Source organism: Erpetoichthys calabaricus, chromosome 6 (genome assembly GCF_900747795.2).
Source record: "Erpetoichthys calabaricus chromosome 6, fErpCal1.3, whole genome shotgun sequence".
Taxonomy (NCBI): domain Eukaryota; kingdom Metazoa; phylum Chordata; class Cladistia; order Polypteriformes; family Polypteridae; genus Erpetoichthys; species Erpetoichthys calabaricus.
The window spans coordinates 50,570,949-50,589,405 of record NC_041399.2 but is presented as its reverse complement, the minus strand read 5'-3'; the positions used below and the strand labels follow the sequence as shown (position 1 = coordinate 50,589,405).

Genomic DNA, 18,457 nt, shown 5'->3' with positions numbered 1-18,457 from the left:
TAAATCAAACACATTGTATATGAAATGCTTTTATGTGCTACAAAGTCTAATGATGATGCTAGGGGAGCATTAAAAGTTGGTGTAGTTGTGTACTGAGGCTTGGGAGAATAGAGAGTGACAAGAGTATAGTAAAAGACAGGACAATCCTGGAGGAAAATCTAATGCAGTCTGTAAGAAAGTCTTGAGAGAAGATCGGAATTCCAGCAAGGCAATGACTCCAAGCATAAAATGAAAGTCACCCAGGAAATACTTAAAAACAATAATGTTAATGACATGCAGTGGCTGAGTCAAAGTCCAAATTTCATTTGAGGATGCACTTGAAAAATGTCCTTCACTCATGATCACCACTTGACTTGACAGAGCTTGAGGAGTTTTGCCAAGAAGAATGAGAACAATTGTCATGTCCAGATGTATACAGCTGATAGAAAAACTTGTGCACACAGACTCAAGACTGCCATGGCTGTTAAAGGTGCATCTACTAAATACAGACTACTTACGCAACCAACTATTTTGTGTTTTATATTTGTGATCACTTTGCAGAGACCAGTTTTCACTTTGACATTTTTCTGTTAAAAAGGCCAAATTAATATCTGTATACCTTCACCTTATTGGAGCTATTTTTAGGAAATGTAACATTTCTTTTCACTGCTATGCTAATGATACACAGTGTTATATTCCCGTCTGCAACTCTGTAATGAATCAACTGCACAACTGTCTTTTTGAACTAAGATCCTGGATGGCTAATAATTTTCTTGATCTGAATCAAAATAAAACGGAGGTGCTTATAGTGGATCCATCAGCTAAAGCCCAAATTGGTCTTGGACTTCTCGGCTCTTTCTCTGTCTTTTCCAAACCTCAAGTCTGCAGTCTTGGTGTTATTTTTGACAGTAACCTCTCTTTTGAGAAACGGATTAATTCTGTAGTCAAGAGTTGCTTTTTCCAGCTTCGTCTATTAGGTAAGATCAAGCCTTTTTTTATCTTCTAGGGATCTTGAGAAAGCTACTCATGCTTTTATCTTTTCTCGCCTTGATTACTGCAATTCACTGTATTTTGGGATTATCAAATCCCTGATACGCAGTTACAATTGGTACAGAATGCTGCTGCTCGCTTTCTGGTTGGGGCAAGAAAGTCTGATTCTGTTTTTCCAATATCAGCTTCTTTACACTGGCTGCCTGTCAGTTTTCAAATTGATTTTAAAATCCTGTTGCTAGTTTTTAAATCTTTACCTGGGCTTGCTCCTGCCTATTTATCTGAATTGTGTGTTTTACACCAGCCATCCAATGTGCTTATATTTTCTGGTCAGTTGTCTCTTGTTGTCCCTCGTACCAAGTGTAAAACCAAGGGGGACAGGGCTTTTGCAGCTGCTGCTCCTCGCCTGTGGAACTCTTTACCTCATCACATAAAGGAGTCGTCTACCATTGAACTGTTTAAAACAAGATTAAAGACTCATTTCTATTCACTTGCATTCCGTGACCTTCAGTAATACTGATGGTTTCCTCATTGTGATTATGTAATCTTACTTCTATTTATTATTTATTTTATGTTCATTTATTTTATTTCTATTTATGTTATTTATGTTAATTGTTTGTTTTTTTCTTATTTTATTATAAAGCACTTTGGCCACAGCATTCCTATGTTGTTTTAAACGTGCTATATAAATAAATTGACATTGACATTGACAATGTATTACACTATGAGTTAATGAAAGTCCGTGATCATCAACTGAATGACAGGTACAGCACCCATAAACTGTGAAAAAGTGTATTTTACAATCAAAAAAGAAAGTATGCTATAAATAAATGACGTTACTTGACTTAGATTTTCACAGCCCATTTCCACCATAATGAAATATTGCAACTTAAGGCTCTGTCAACTCTACCTCTATGCAATAAAAAACATAGTCAGTCAAACAATTCCAATTTGGTTTTGACATTTCCATTCACATACAAGAAAAACACCTTGACCCTGAGCAATCATGGAAGTTTTTCATATATTTTTACAAATATGCAGACCACATGTACTGTAGATGGTGTTAACATTTTTTAAAAGCAAAATCCCTTATTTATTTTGGAATATTTTAACATCTGTTTTTGGGCTTCTTTTAAATGTTTTCCATGTCACACAGGTATATTCAGTTGGCTATTCAAAAGCCTGGATTTAAACTGAAAGAGAATTAGCCTTTCAATGTCCCTGCCTGTGCTAGCTTCATTATTAATATATATTACATAATCACTAGAGAATTGAATGGTGCATTATTATGGAATTAGCATGTCCATCCCTGAGCTCAGCAAAGATTAAAATGAGAGTACAATTCCCATGGTTTCATTATATGGTGTGTCATACATAGAATCTGCTTTTTTTTTTGTTGAATTAGTGTGTGCTTGGCACATGTTAAACTCGAGTGCATTTTACGAATGGATTAATTCCATTCATTTCTTATAATTTTAATTAACAGATCCCTTTCCCATCATTCCAAAAGATAATTAAGAGATATGTTTCTTTAAAAGTTTTCGATACGTTCTGGAGATTCTGCCTATATCTTAATCTAAACTAACTTGTATCACCTCAAGGATAAATACAGATAAAAGATGAGGAAGTTTAAGCAGGTTGTTTTTAAAAAAAGTTTCAGATTTTTATATAGAAAAAAGTGTGATGCTGGAAGATTACATTTGTAATGCAACAGTTCATAGGATGCAAGCATATTTTTAATATTGACATCACTAAATGCCATCATTCCTTGCATGTTCTTTAGATTGCGTAGGTTAAAGAAGGTTGAAATAGGTGACTACCATGTATATGAGATAAGACCTTCTATGCCTTAAAATGTATCCTAGATTGGTTGAATATCTTTAGTAAATGTTGAAACACTGGATTGTTGGTCTGTTGGTCATAATTAGTATTTACTGAAGCACACAGCATGGCATATAGTTAAAAGAAGAATTACAACTGGGGTTTCTTTCCATGGGCGGCACAGTGGCGCAGTGGGTAGCATTGAGTGATAGATTATTGAAGAAATCATATTTACAATATTGTCTGATGTTCAAAATAATTGCGTAAAATTGTATCTTCCTTGAGTTTTTCAGTTTGATTTTGATGGCTTGTCCTAAAAATAATAACTTATCAGCCATTAAAATCTAATGAAGTTTGAGTTTAATGTTTAATAAGTTGAGTACCAAGGGTGGCTGCTGCCTCGCAGTAAGGAGACCCGGGTTCGCTTCCCGCGTCCTTCTTGTGTGGAGTTTGCATGTTCTCCCTGTGTCTGCATGGGTTTCCTCCAGGTGTTCCGGTTTCCTCCCACAGTCCAAAGACATGCAGGTTAGGTGCATTGTCGATTCTAAATTGTCCTTGGTGTGTGTGTGTGTGTGTGCGCGCGCCCTGTGGTGGGCTGGTGCCCAGCCTGGGGTTTGTTTCCTGCCTTGCCGGGATTGGCTCCAGCAGACCCCCGTGACCCTGTAGTTAGGATATAGCAGGTTGGATAATGGATGGATGGTTTCTTTCCATTGCTATCCAAGCAGGTGCAGAATTATAGACTGCTAATATCCACTATTTTATTGTAAAAATATTTTCAGCCCGGTAATAGAACTGGAAGTCAGGCAATGCCATGCCACCTTGTTTTGATGTGGTAGGGTCCTAGGGTGACAATATTTCCCTTTTACACTTTACTATATAAACCTTAACACAATGCACAAAGCTCTTAACAGACTTTCAGAGCTGACTGCTACTGTTGTTCATCACTTCCCCCTTTCATTTACATCTGTAAATTGTACAGATTGTAATTATAATAGAGTACGAGAACAGGCAGGACATTTATTCATGCATTATAGATCATATGCCCAAATTATAAGCAGAGTAACAATGTGAGTGCTGGTAAAATGATACAACCTGATAATATGTTACTAGGTGGCTGTCTGTCTTATTTGTTAATTGGTCTCTGTTACGATGTTTCCGCCATGGCCCTCTGTATCAGCCTTAATTTAAAGGAACCTGCAGCTTCTTCAAACACCCCTCAGATCAGTGTGGGGGGAGCAGCTACAAATGACTCAGTTCAGGCACAACCCATCCCCACCAGTCCACCTTTGTGTCTTTCAAAAGCTTCTCCAGTTTCAAAGGATGCACAAATGTAGTTACTTATTAAACAAGCAACAAATGATACAAAAGTAATCAAGTCATAAACTGCTTTCTCAAGTCAGTCATCCAATTTAGGCTTTCTTCCTGGAAGGATAAGCTCGTAGAATGTAAACTGTCCCTGCATACGTAGCTTACTCTGGTCAAGTCTACCCCTGAAGGCTCAAAAACACTTAACAAAAATTCTTATTAGATTAAGTAGGGTCATAAATGTGCCACAGCAACAACTGGCTTATCCAGCTAACATACATTTTAAAATTAGAGTTATGTTTAGACATTAACTTCCCTGCTTGTTTAAACATTTCTATTGTTAGATATACGTAAATAATAAAAAATATTGTCAATCTATATGCTAGATATTATTCTCCATTACACGCCTTCTGCTTTAGATACCTGTAGTGTCCTCTTTTTAATGTGTGGCCATTTTGCATTCCAGATAAGTCCTTCTAAGTCAAAGTGAATTTGAAACTAGAACAGCTCACTACAAGAGACGCATCATTTTTCTCATGTGCACATAAAATAAAAACTAAAACAAACAAACAAAACATTGAGTGCCTAAGGCTTAGTTGATCCTCAGAATGAGTCGAGAGGACAGGGAAACAACAAGCACTTCAGTTTTGACCTTAAGTATATAATTTCATTTTTGCCAAATAAAATTTTGACTTAGAGGGCCTAAACAGACCTATTAACCATCTTTGATTTAAATATACAGCATTAACAGTGTGGAGTATAAATTACCTTAATATAGTTATTTATGTATAAGATTACATCAAGCTTGATACCTAACAACCTCTTACTTGAGAATCAGTAAATACTAATGCAGGTTTGCATACTGCGCAAAGAGTGTCTTTTAAAAAGTTAAAAAAAAAAATGAGATCATAGTGTGAAAGCTTAACATTTACCTGGTAATGAGGCGGTAAGTGAATAGCAAGATCCAGGACCATCTGAAACTATTATGGGCAAAAATGAATTAAAGCAAAGTGTGAAATTAATCATCACCATAGACTCCTTTCACACTTCTAACTTCAGGATAATGAATCATTAATTATTTGACACCTTGCTTAAATGCTCCATAAAAAAGGATGCTGCATTACAAACTTCCTATATGGAAAACATATGGCAACACTGCATAAAATCTGATCAAGTCACATGACATCATCTAAAAGGGAAAGCCAGAAGAGGATAGATCAGTCCACTTCCTGCAAGGTTAAAAGGAGGAACTCCACCCTGAGCAGAGGGAATGTTTTTCATTTGTCGGGAAGCCTCTCAATTTCACATCTAAGACTTAATAAAATGAAAATAATTAGAATTAAAAAAGAAAACTTTACATTGGTCCAGAGAGAACTACTAGGCTTAGAAAGGCTCATATAACCATAGAATTGTAATAATAATAAAGGACACACAGAATAATGGTTTGCTTACTAAATAAAAATTTACTTATTTTAATCATTGAATTGCAATGGCATGAGGTCTGAGATAAGAGTGTCACTGAGGTGAAGCATGTCCAAGGTCCATGGAGGACCAGAGCATGTGCAGACAGTTTTGAAGATAGTGTGGCTTTGATGTTGGATTTGGGTGTGTGTGTGTGTGTGTGCGTGTGTGTGTGTGTGTGTGTGTGCATTGCAGTGATGAGTGGCTGCAGAACACTTAATAGGGGAATGGACTGATTAGGCAATCTTGTGCAGAACACTGATCGGCTCAGCCATCCCTCATTGGGACTCCACACCTGCATTCATAAAGATTAGAAAACTGGACTGAGTAAAAGAATGAGAGGAAAGTAAAAGACGAAGAAGAATATCAAAAGAAAGACGAGAAGGTTGCAGAACCGGAATGGAGCCATTGCAACATGAAGGAAGCGAAGCAGTCGTGATGCCCCACGGTGGAGCGAAAGAACAACAACCTGTTGAGCATCCAGATTGCTCCAAGGGTCGTACTGTGGATGCCGAAGGATGGTGGCGGGAGGTGGCAATGATGGGAGTTGAACGAGAACTGCATTGTCTGCATTTCCGCTGCCTCAGCCCTGCTGAACATGCCTGAGCGGTTGAGATAAGAAAGCGAGAAACAAAAGCACTTGGAGAATGAACAAAGGGCTGACTGTGACTATTCCTTGTTTTATCTTTTTAATGGAATAATTTATGTTACTGCCAGAAGGGATCCTACTCTGTTGGGCCCTTGAGCAAGGCTCTTAACCTGAAAATTGCTCCATGTGCACTGTACAATTGCTGACCCTGCGCTCTGACACCCAAAAGTCATGCGAAAAGACAATTTCCACTCTGGGATTAATACAGTGTACCAAATACCAAATTTATTGATTTTTAACTTCCTCGTGATTGCATTGTTTTATGGGTTATTTATTAGAAGATTTTTGCACTGCACTTTTGTTTTGGATATTTTACACTTTTGAACTTATTTTCACAATTCCTTGTTGTTTATGTCCTCATTGTCCCAATTCATTTCAGTTCATGTCTATCAATTTCTCAGGAAACAGAAGATGCCCATGCTGTGGGCACCTGGAGCATCACAGCACCACAAAGGTGATATTCACTCTATCTATAACTATGCTTTGTACTGTATATACCATATGTGTTTAAAAAAAACCTTCTCCTCTCCTCCTTTTAATTCCCTTTACTCAGCATTGTGGCATTCATCTTTAAACAACAGATGCCAGCTCATCAATAAAGCCACCTCTTTAATTCCTATGCAACAGCATGTTTAAGAGTTAACTTGTTCTGCCTCCTTATTAGGTCTGCCAGTCACTATTCAAATTAAGAAGCTTCAGAAGCAGGTCTCTGGTGAATGTCCCCTCTGAGTTGAGACCCCCAGGAGGTTTGTCAGACACAGTACAGCACTCTGTGAAAACAACCCAAGAAAGCCCCAAGATATGCTAGAAAAAGAATGTCTCGTACTATCCTGAAAATTATAGGGGAAAACACTACAACAAGGTGGAATCTGTTTTAGAGGAAAGATAAATCTGGTAGGGTTTCCTCAGTTTGTTGACAGTATAATCAATCATTGGGAAAAGGATTTTAGAAAACGATTGGAAATTTATCTTTTTAACACCGTAAAATAATGCAATTACAACTAAAAATGAATTGACAAAAAACTCCTGTTATCACATGTGCTTCCTGGTTGTTGTAACTGAGATCTTTATATCAAAAATAGAAAGATATGCAATATGAATTAATTTTGAATATATCATTTGTGCCTGAAGCCGTATACTGAGAATGAATAATTCACAGCATGACAGCTTAATATTCCTCTCTGAAATTCACTGGATTGTTATCTGTATGTGGGTTTTCAAGAAAACCAGCTAAGGAACAATCAGATATACTTTATTGAATCTCAGGGGACAACCAAAGAATTTATAATCCACCGTTTAAAACTAGGCATGCCAAGTGTGTAAAACAAAGCAAATGGCTTCACTTACTGTATAAGTTCATATATCCCCTATAATAAAGTTGTCGAAAACAAATGCGATGAGCTGTTACTCATACAGATATTTCGCAATCTAACAAGTCCGTGTACTTTAAAAGTATCTTTAAACCTCTGAATAAAATAGATTTGACAAGTGAAAACTGACGGCACACAAATTATAAAGAAATGGTGCTATCTAAGTGCATGTTCTTTCATGTTTCATTGCTATGTTAAGAAAAAGAGTTCATATGGCACAAAGCTTTTTCAAATAAACTAGACACCATGACCCTTTTTAGCCATACTTGCCTGCTTATCAACATCCCCGCTGAATATTCAGAAGTTCATACAAAATCATGAACTGCAGAACCGGTGGATAAACAGGAAAACATATTTATGAAAGTATGGTCACTCATTTTATATGCAGGAATGCACAAAAAATCTATGTGCTTGCTGTGGGCTTAACATGAATGCTTACTTTGTGTAGACCAGGGATGTTCAACTCCAGTCCTGGTAGGCCACATTGGCTGCAGGTTTTCATTCTAACCATTTTCTTAATTAGAGTGGTGTTTTTAGGCAGCAAGGTGGCACCATGGTAGCACTGCTGCCTCGCAGTAAGGAGACCTGGGTTCACTTCCTGGGTCCTCCCTGCAAGGAGCATGTTCTCCCCGTGTCTGCATGGGTTTCCTCCGGGTGCTCCGGTTTCCACCCACAGTCCAAAGATGTGCAGGTTAGGTGCATTGGTGATCCTAAATTGTCCCCAGTGTGTGCTTGGTATGTGGGTGTGTGTGTCCTGCGGTGGGCTGGCGCCCTGCCTGGGATTTGTTCCTGCCTTGCGCCCTGTGTTGGCTGGGATTGGCTCCAGCAGACCCCCATGACCCAGTGTTAGGATATAACGGGTTGGACAATGACAATTAGGTGTTTTTGCTACTGGTTAACTTGTTTAACCTCAGTTTTAATTGACGTGACTCAATATAGTTGTTTCTTTATCCTTAATGAGCAGCCAAACAATAATGACACACAAAACAAGCTGCCATACGACCAGATAACTTGAAAATAAAGAAAGGTGAAGGTCTTGGTCATGTTGGTCTGCTCAGGTCACCAAAACATCTTGATGGTGGTCTTAAAAAAAACGAAAAATCAACAGTCTGCTGTGGCAGAATGAGAGCAGCGACAAGTCATGATATTCAATAATGGCTTTAATTAACAGTAAGATCTGGCTTCTCATTAAGTAACTGGTTGGAGTGAATCTGGATGGAGTTTGACTTTCAAATTTAGCTGATCATCATTTATGTTTGGCTGCCATTTAATGAAGAAACAAATCAATTCAGAGAACTGAATCCTTAAAAACAGGGCTATTAAAATGAAGAGAAAAGGAGTTAATTACCCATGAAAACTTCCCACTGATGAGGAAAGGGGTTAAAATGAAAACCTGCAGCCACTGTGGCCCACCAGGACTGGAGTTGGACACCCCTGGTGTAGACTGTGCAGACTGGTACGTGGTCTGTGATAATGTTAAAGTGTCATTCAGCACACTAACTGCTTCCAGCATACTATGTACTGAAATCTGCTTCTTCTGTGGCTCTTCATTATCAATAGCACAAAGACATCACTTAACAGAAACACTTGTTGCCCACACTCAGTTTATTGTGAAAAGTTATTTATTTCCCGAATGTTGCTGCTAATTTTTTGCACCTCACACTGAATTTGACGGTGCCATCTTAACTGTGAACAACAATGGCCACAAATAGCTGGAGGCAGTGCATCATTCACTTTTACTACAAGTCCAGTGATGTGCTCAAATGCTAAAGTATAATCTGGCTTCACAGAAAGACTGTTTCCTTGTAAGAGGTTATGTTTGTTTTTAACACATGCATTGTGTTCTTTGCACACATGCTCAGTGGAGGGGTGATATTTTTGCCATTGACCATTACAACATAGATAACAATCCAACAAAAACACAATCAACAAAAATAATAAAATCCTTAAATTGGCATGGCATAGAAGCAACAGACATGGAAAAATATCATTTAATAATCCCTGCAACAGGACTGCTGCTCTTGAATGTATTGCAAAAGACTGATTTAATTCAAACTAGAATCATCTCCCAAATGGACTTACATTAAAACCTGTGTTAAAAACTGATGACTGTCATTCTTAGTTGTTCATCACCATCTACAAGATTCTCTCATACTGGCGATACTCTTTTTTTGTGATACACTAGCATTTGATCGAAAGCAGAGGGAAGGGAAAGGAGGAGAGTGTTGGTAAGAAAAGGTGCCAATACTTTAGGTAGGTCCCTTGTGAAACGTCTAGCACAACGATACAGTAACATTCAATGAAAGACCAGGGTCGTCATGTAGTATAAACAGTGCGTATGCTCAAAAATGTTGCATATGCCCGTTTCCACACTCACATCGCGATGTATAAAAACTAAACTTGATGTAAAGCCACGCACATTCTCACGCCAGCTCAAACCATTGCATACGCAAGTTTTCAGCTTTGTTTTGCAACCTGGCAGCACCCAGCGTCAAAGCAGTGCTACTGTTCCTGTGTGGTTTCCCTTTAGATTCACATCCATGATGCAGCTTTATCAAATACACTGAAATTAACCGCATATTGTTTATTAGTTTAAGGCACCTGATTGTAATCAACCTGTAACAATATAATGGTGCACGGAATGGCCAAACTATTCCAAATACTGTAGCTGCTTTAGCACTGTTAATCTCGGTGCACCACAATCTCGGTATTTTTACCCATTGCATCTGAGTGTGGAATCGTAGCTCTACAGCAGCTGATCAGAAAGAGGATTATCAGAACACAGCATCTAGCACACCCTGCCTCAGCCATCTGTACAGTCTATTTGAACTACTTCCATACATAAAACGCTTCAGAGCCTTTCCTGTCGGGACCTGGCAGTTCAGAAGTAGTTTCATTGAGCTCTAAACGCATTCAATCAGTCTATCAGGTGCTCCCGGTAGAACTGTTTGTACTTATAAGTACAATTACCTCGCTTTAAACTTGCAGTACAGTTGTAATATTGCACAACCTGAGCCATTTATCCTTACATATTTTTCATTGTTTTTTTATCATATTATTATTATGATTATTGTTGTTGTTGTTATTTTATCATTTTATAGTTATGGAGGATTTGCATATTGAATCTCATTGTACCATAAAATAACAATAAAGGAATTCAACTCCATTCAATAGAAGAGAGAACATATTTACAGATGATGATGACTGACTTCTAAGTCGATTTAGATTTCCAAGTGTAATCTTCTTGGAGCTCTTGATACCATTTTTAAGATAAAATGCAGTAAATGCAGTTATGTATATTACATTATACAGATATATTTTTAACTTAATTGCGGTAGCAATGAGCTGGCACCCTGTACAGAGATTGTCCAGGGATTGTTCTTGCCTCGTGCTGTATGCTTGCTGGGGCTGGCGCGACCCTGGATGGATAGATGGATGGAATAATTAAACATGTACAATGAAGATATTTCAATGTTCCTTAAAAGTTTTGAAGAATCAGCATTCTAAGCTTACAGATGGCTTGACAATTATTAAATAGTTGATTGTGTGGTGATTGGTTACTTGGAGAAAGAAAAGGAATGACAGGAATTGGTACGTTTGAAAGAGACAGTACTTCTGCAATAAATTATTTAATCGAGGATCGTACACAGTACAATAAGCATCTGCGTCACCGTACACTCATGTTTAATACATGCTTTAATTCCTATCATCCTGAAAATGATATCAAGTATACATCTTAGTATTTAAATTGTGCAGAGAGCTGTAATATCATGATTGTAATGTATTCTGTGTCTTGTCGGCGTAAGAGAAAGCCCGTTTAAGAAGCACATGGGGATTCACACACAGAGTATATAGAAGAACACAAAACATGAAGCATTTAACATGCTATTTTATTTGCAATGAGATCTGAGAAACTAGCAAATTAAACGATTTCAAGATGAAGTTTACAACGTTCTACATAAATGATAAAATAAACTATGAGACTGAAGTGGACATTTTGACCTTTTTTTAACTGTGTCCCTATTTTTTTTCTTTACTCTGTACCCTAATACACTTCTGTATGACACTCAGACGGTGGGCAACGACTCACCTTTTTACGGTGATTTTGATATCTGACCACTTCTTTTTTATTTCGGGCACTGTGCGACTTTCTAAACTTGAACATTCGATGAACTTCCATTTGTTGTTTATAACACTGCTTAAACCAACAAATAGTATGTTTTTCCTTACCTCCACTTGATATTTGCTGAAATTCTTCTATTTTCCCTGTGCTTTTGCCATTGTCTTTTCAAAGAACGCTAAACTTATGAAGCTATTTATATTGATTTGCATATTAAAATATTCGAATCCTGGGAGGAGTTGTGTTGGGGCAGCAGGCAGGCCTGTGTACGAGCGTTATTTTTCACGCTGACTGGGATTTATGTAGAGGAAGTTGGCATAAGGATGGTTTTGTGCATCTGAATTTTTTTGTGCATATGTACATTTCCACTTTTGTCCATACACCATGTTTAAGTGCGAATTGAATGCACAGCGTTATGCATGAGGCCCCAGGGGAGGAGGGTGCGCTCCATTTCTCTTGTGAAACTTGGATGCTAAGAACAGGTGCACTGTTTGGTATGCTAATAAAGTTCTCTATAGTCCATCTCGCACAGGAAAAACTCTTTATGCATTGATTGGATAGTTATAGCTATTATTTGCATATGCAAGGATACAGTTTTTAACATGTTGAAATATAATTATTATGCTTCAATTTCATTGAATTTTGTGATTGTATTAAGATTGGTAATTTGTTTCATTAATGAATTGAAATATATATGTTAATGAGCTGCCTTGGTAAGATTAAAACTGGACTGTAACCGTCACTGGAGGGTACCTGTTTGGTTGGTGGTTTAAATGGAGACCTACAAAATCAAATGTTATTGAAAGAGGTTATTTGATTAAATGCTTGGGTCAGTCCTACCAATATCGTTTTGTTTATTTTTTTCATAGGGGTCTTTTTGGGTGACTTTTTGGCCAAGAAAGGTTTTCCATTATGTCCACAGACACTGAGCAAAGCACCAGAGCACTTTGCTATTTAAATCACTGCCTCTACTTTGAACTTTGCCTTCATGAGACATTTGATTGGTTTAGAAATGTGACTCTCAGTGAAGTGTCCAATTATTCCCATCCACATTTAAGCGGAATTCACTATTGTTTGTCTTCAGATATCTATATTATACATCTGGCTCGGCAAGACTAGTACAGTATTCTGTATATATAAAAGCAATATGGCCTGTCTACTATTTCATTACCATTGTACTACTTTCCCCATTTTAGGTCTGATCATTCTGCAGTCTTGCCTCATCTCTGCTCCTTCTCCTTCTTATTCCTCTCCACTCAACTAAAGCAAGCAGTAGTGTGCCCATTCTCATTCATTAAAGTGAAAAAGCCATTAATGTTGCTATATTTCCTGCTTGATTTAAGTAACTGAAATAATGTCAGACACCAGATCCCCTTGTAAATATATATGCCAGTCATAAATCACTTTTGTGCTGTTGTTTCAGAGATTAAGCTTTTATCTAAAGGTGGCAAAGTGGAATCTAAAATGCCGTTGTGGGTTAATTTAAAAGCAATACTTTCTGGGATATGTGGTACGAAGCCTATTCTGAGAATTCAAATACAGTTAACGGTGCAATGGAACAATGCGCTTTGATTTGTGTTTGCTCTGTATGCTGGGCATCAGATTCCTTTTTTTTTTCAATTTGTCACACTGACGGCCAAAATCAAAAGATAAAAATATTGCCTGAAACTTTACAGGAAACAGGGAGAAACAGTGCTGGCTTTTCCCAGAAGTTGTTAGCAGTATTACCCAGAATTTAATTACATCTGCCCTGGCATTAATTGGTGTTGCAGCCAGGGTTTTAGTGAGTACATTTTCTAATTATGAATCTGTATTTCAAACTTGATGCAATTAGTCATGTTGCTTTGCTGTTGTAATCTGATAGAGTGTGTCACATAAAATTAAAGTGATAGATTACTGAAGAAATCATATTCACAATATTGTCTGATGTTCAAAATAATTGCGTAAAATTGTATCTTCCTTGAGTTTTTCAGTTTGATTTTGATGGCTTGTCCTAAAAATAATAACTTATCAGCCATTAAAATCTAATGAAGTTTGAGTTTAATGTTTAATAAGTTGTATACCAAGGGCGGCACGGGGTGCAGTGGTACCGCTGCTGCCTCGCAGTAAGGAGACCTGGGTTCGCTTCCCGGGTCCTCCCTGCATGGAGTTTGCATGTTCTCTCTGTGTCTGCATGGGTTTTCTCCGGGTGCTCCAGTTTCCTCCCACAGTCCAAAGACATGCAGGTTAGGTGCATTGGCGATCCTAAATTGTCCCTAGTGTGTGCTTGGTGTGTGTGTGTGTGCCCTTGCCCTGCGGTGGGCTGGCACACTGCCCAGGATTTATTCCTGCCTTGCGATAAGTTGAGTACCATAGCCGAAGCAGCAATGCATGACACCTCCAGAGACTCGGGTTTAATTCTTAGCTCAAACACTGCTTGGGATAAATTGATTTGCTATATACAATAGCGGTGTAGTGTTAGGAATGCTCTCTCAGGGCTCTATACATCTGTGTTTGGCTCCCACATAGTCACTGTCTTGGGTGAGTTTGGCTACATTTGTATGGATTTTCTCTGAGGACCTAAATTAGACCCTGTATGAGAGACGGTAACATGGTCTGTGATGAAATGACATGCTTTTCAGGGATGGTCCCTGTTTTTTTATCCAGTGCTGTTAAGTCCCTGAATGGGTAAAAAAGAGAGTTTATTAAAGGAAATCAGTAAAAGGGGCTGGTAAATGCAAGTATTTTATGAACAAATAAGTCACTTCATTGCTGATTGTTGAGTGCATTAATCACTATTACCCTGAAACACTGAAAACACTTTTACTATTAGATTTACTATTAATTAAATTTAAATATACTTAAGGTTTAACATGTCCTGTACACTGAATGGAGAGAATGAAAAGGCTGCTTGCTTTAAAAAGGACATCACTCTTTTATCCCTGTCATATTCAGTGAACAATGCCAATGTCTTCTTGGTACCTCTTGCCGTAATTCTGCATATAATAACCACTTTTGTTTTTACTTACACAAGTGTGGCCTACTGGAATCTCACATAGGAAGGTGTCAATATAAAGAATAAGAAACAAAAAGAAAAGAACCCAAGTTGGATTCACTCTTCTCATTCTGTTAAGTCAAGTCCAATTATCTTATTAAAACTCTCTTTCCATAAGCCTTCTTATAATTGTTTTCCTGTTCAAAAAGGGCTTGATATTTTGTCTTGTTTTATCATTTCTCATGTGATTTGTTAAATCTGAGACCAACCCAAACACATGGAAGTATGATGGCATGATGTATTACAGCATACCACAGTCACTAGTCTGTTGAAAATCCTGCAAGCCAAACTCTTACTGTAGTGTTCTAACATGATAATAAACCTCAACTTCAAAACATACACACACCAGCCACTTTATTTGGTACAGTGTGCTAGTACTGGGTTGGACCCCCTTTGCCTTCAGAACTGCCGAAATTCTTTGTCTCATAGATTCAACAATGTTCTGGAAACATTCCTTAGGGATTTTGGTCCATATTGACATGATAGCATCATGTAGTTGGTGCAGATTTATCGGCTGCAGATTCACGATGTGAATATCCCATTCCACAACATCCCAAAGGTGCTCTGTTGGATCGAGATCTGGTGACTGTGGAGGCCATTTGAGTACAGAGAACTCATGTTAGGTTCAAGAAACCAGTTTTAGATGATTTGAGGTTTATGACATGGCGCATTATCCTGCTGGAAGTGACCATCAGAAGATGGGTACACTGCAGTCATAATGAGATGGACATGGTCAGCAGCAATACTCAGGTAGGCTGTGGCATGTAAACGATGCTCAAATTGGTACTAAGGGGACCAAAATGTGCCAAGAAAATATCCCCCACACCATTACACCTCCAACATTAGCCTGAACCGTTGATGCAGGGCAAGATAGATCCATGCTTTCATGTTGTTGAAACCAAATTCTGACCCTATCATCTGAAATCAAAACTCCTCAGTTTCCTGTTCTTAGCTGACAGGAGTGGCACCCAATGTGGTCTCCTGCTGCTGTAGCCCATCTGCTTCAAAGTTCGACATGTTGTGTGTTCAGAGATGCTCTTCTGCATACCTTGGTTGTAACGATTGGTTATTTGAGTTACTGTTGCCTTTCTATCAGCTCAAATCAGTCTGCCCCATCTCCTCTGACCTCAGGCATCATCAAGGCCTTTTCACCCAGAGAACTGTCGCACTGGATATCTTCCCTTTTGTGGACCATTCTCTGTAAACCCTAGAGATGAGTTCTGTGTGAAAATCCCAGTAGATCAGCAGTTCCTGAAATACTCAGGCCAGCCAGTCTGGCACCAACAACCATACCATGTTCAAAGTCCCTTAAATCACCTTTCCTCCCCATTCTGATGCTCAGTTTGAACTTCAGCAGGTGTTCTTGACAATGTCTACATGCCAAAATGCATTGAGTTGCTGCCATGTGATTGGCTGATTAGATATTTGTGTTAAGAAGCAGTTGAACAGGTGTACTTAATAAAGTGGCTGGAGACTGTATGTCTTCATGCTGAAAGTGTTTTTCATTTCGTAAAGGTAAAGTGGGATATATTAAATATCCCTGTACTCCGCTGGTTGCATCGAGATCACTACCGCCAAAGGTATCCCACACCGTATTGGAGGAACAGCTTGTCCAAAAATGGCAAGGACAAAGATCTGGAGAGAGAATAAACATAAGGTGGAAAGGATTTAATACTGGTCAGCCTCAAATGTTTTTTTTAAGTTGAAACAACTATCTAATAGCAAGTTACAATGTGCTTTAGTGCCATATTTGTAGGAGTTCAGTTATGTTGTAATTTAATTGTAAAGACTTATGCTCCATCCAGGTTTTAATTTCATTGAGGCAAGCTTTGAGCTGAGAAAGATCTGGTGAAGTTTGATTTTTAACAGTTAAACTATTGAGTATCATCTGCATAAAAATGACAACCTAGTCCAAAGCTACGGATAATATAGCGAAGGGGAGGTACAGAAGAGATACAGAAGAGCATAGGGCCAAGGACAGAGACCTGAGGCAGTTGTGTGACTGGCACTGAGCTGGACCTGCTGTTACCAAGACTAACAAACTCTTGCCTATCAGCCAGATAGGACTTAAACCACCAGAAAAACCCAGAATGCTCGCCATTCTGGACAGTAGAATGTCATGTCTGAGAGTATCAAATGCTGCACTGAGGTCTAACTGAATTACTATGCTGGTTTTCCCACAGTCTATGGCCATAAGCAAATCATTAGTTACCTGAAGCAGAGCAATTTCACAGCTGAGAAGTGCTCTGAAAGAAGAGTGAAAGGGTTCCATTGATTTATTAGAAGATTCAAATGTGACTGATGACATTTTAGAAAAGGAGCTGGATGGAGTGGGAAAGCACGGAAAGATATGAATAGACCTTGGATTCATGTTAGTGTAATTATTTAGATTTCTATTTTTGATTACGGAAAAAGTGGGGGAATTTTTCAGACTTCAGAAGAAAAGGTAATTGAGATAGATGCAGGGTGAAGTAGTTTATTAACTACAGAAAACAAATCCCTCGTGTTATCATGGCCACTGTCTATTATTCTGGCCATAATGCATGTTCTTGGATAAGCCCTTGGATGGTCAGTGAAAAGACATTGTCACGCACGTGCAAGTAGGAGGACGTTGTATGGACCAAGTGAAGGTAATTCCACGCCAGGCCAAGGGGTGGTGGGGTGCACTAAACCTTCTTCTGTTGACTCTGCAGACCAGAAATGGGAAAACCTGTCTGATTCAACCCTGTAGATGTGACTTCCGGTTCCAGTGCCCAGATACACGTCACTTCCAGTTTACCCCAAAAACATGCCACTTCTGGGTCCACTATGTCACTTCCTCTTTTGCCATTTAAAAGCAGCCTTTTCTCCAAGAACCCTCCGTCTTGTTTTGGACTCCATCAAGGACACATCTGTGTTGATTTTCAAAACCCATTGCAGCCAGGGAAATTATACGAGTGGCTGCCCCTAACCTTTTTTTAAGTATGTCGAGTCTGGTCATTTCACAACGTGCAGAGTGAGGCCAGTATTATATGACATTCTCTCAAGATGTCAACCAGCTTCTTTCATAGAATGTAATTCTGAGTTGCACCATGGAGCTGAACACTTAAAAGAAACCTCCTTAGGTTAAAGGTGCTGTTTTATCTAGTGTTGAATGAAGGGCCAATGTACGGTAATCAACAAGATTATCTAGTGTGCATGGAATATTGGAAGACAGAAAAGGATCAAAAATGGATTCAGCAAGGATAGACGGACAGGTATTTTAAAGGTTTCTCAAAGAAGTTTGATGTTTACAGGTAAGAGGAGAGAGAGGTAATGAGATAGTGAAAAGTACTAGTTGCTCTCCATTAAGAAACTTTCTTACTTCCACCTCCAGTACATATACCGTGTTCACTCATTCCTCTCCTGTTCTAATGCTGAGAAAATTGTCCATGCTTTTATCGTGTCCCGCATCGATTCTTGTAACTCTCTACTGGCAAGTTCCCTTTCTAATCTTTAACCACACTTCCAATTAATTCAAAACTCATCTGTAAGAGTCCTTACACAGACCAGCAACAGCAAGCACATAACACCCATCGTGCTTTGCCTTCACTGGCTTCCTGTGTCTTACAGGATTGAATATAAAATTCTGTTAATAACCTACTAAGTGATACATGGTCTTGCACCAGACTACATGAGTGATCTTCTCCATCACTATTCTCCTGTTCACCTAAAGTTCTCTGATTCTGGTAATCTTGTTGTGTCTCACA

General features: G+C 38.5%; 1 protein-coding gene across 1 annotated transcript in view; it reads right to left on the bottom strand.

The window, feature by feature from the left end:
- Positions 1-18,457, bottom strand: part of LOC114653321 (sodium/potassium-transporting ATPase subunit beta-1-interacting protein 3) — a 604,448-nt gene that overhangs the window by 345,159 nt on the left and 240,832 nt on the right. The gene's annotated exons all lie outside the window — the stretch shown is intronic.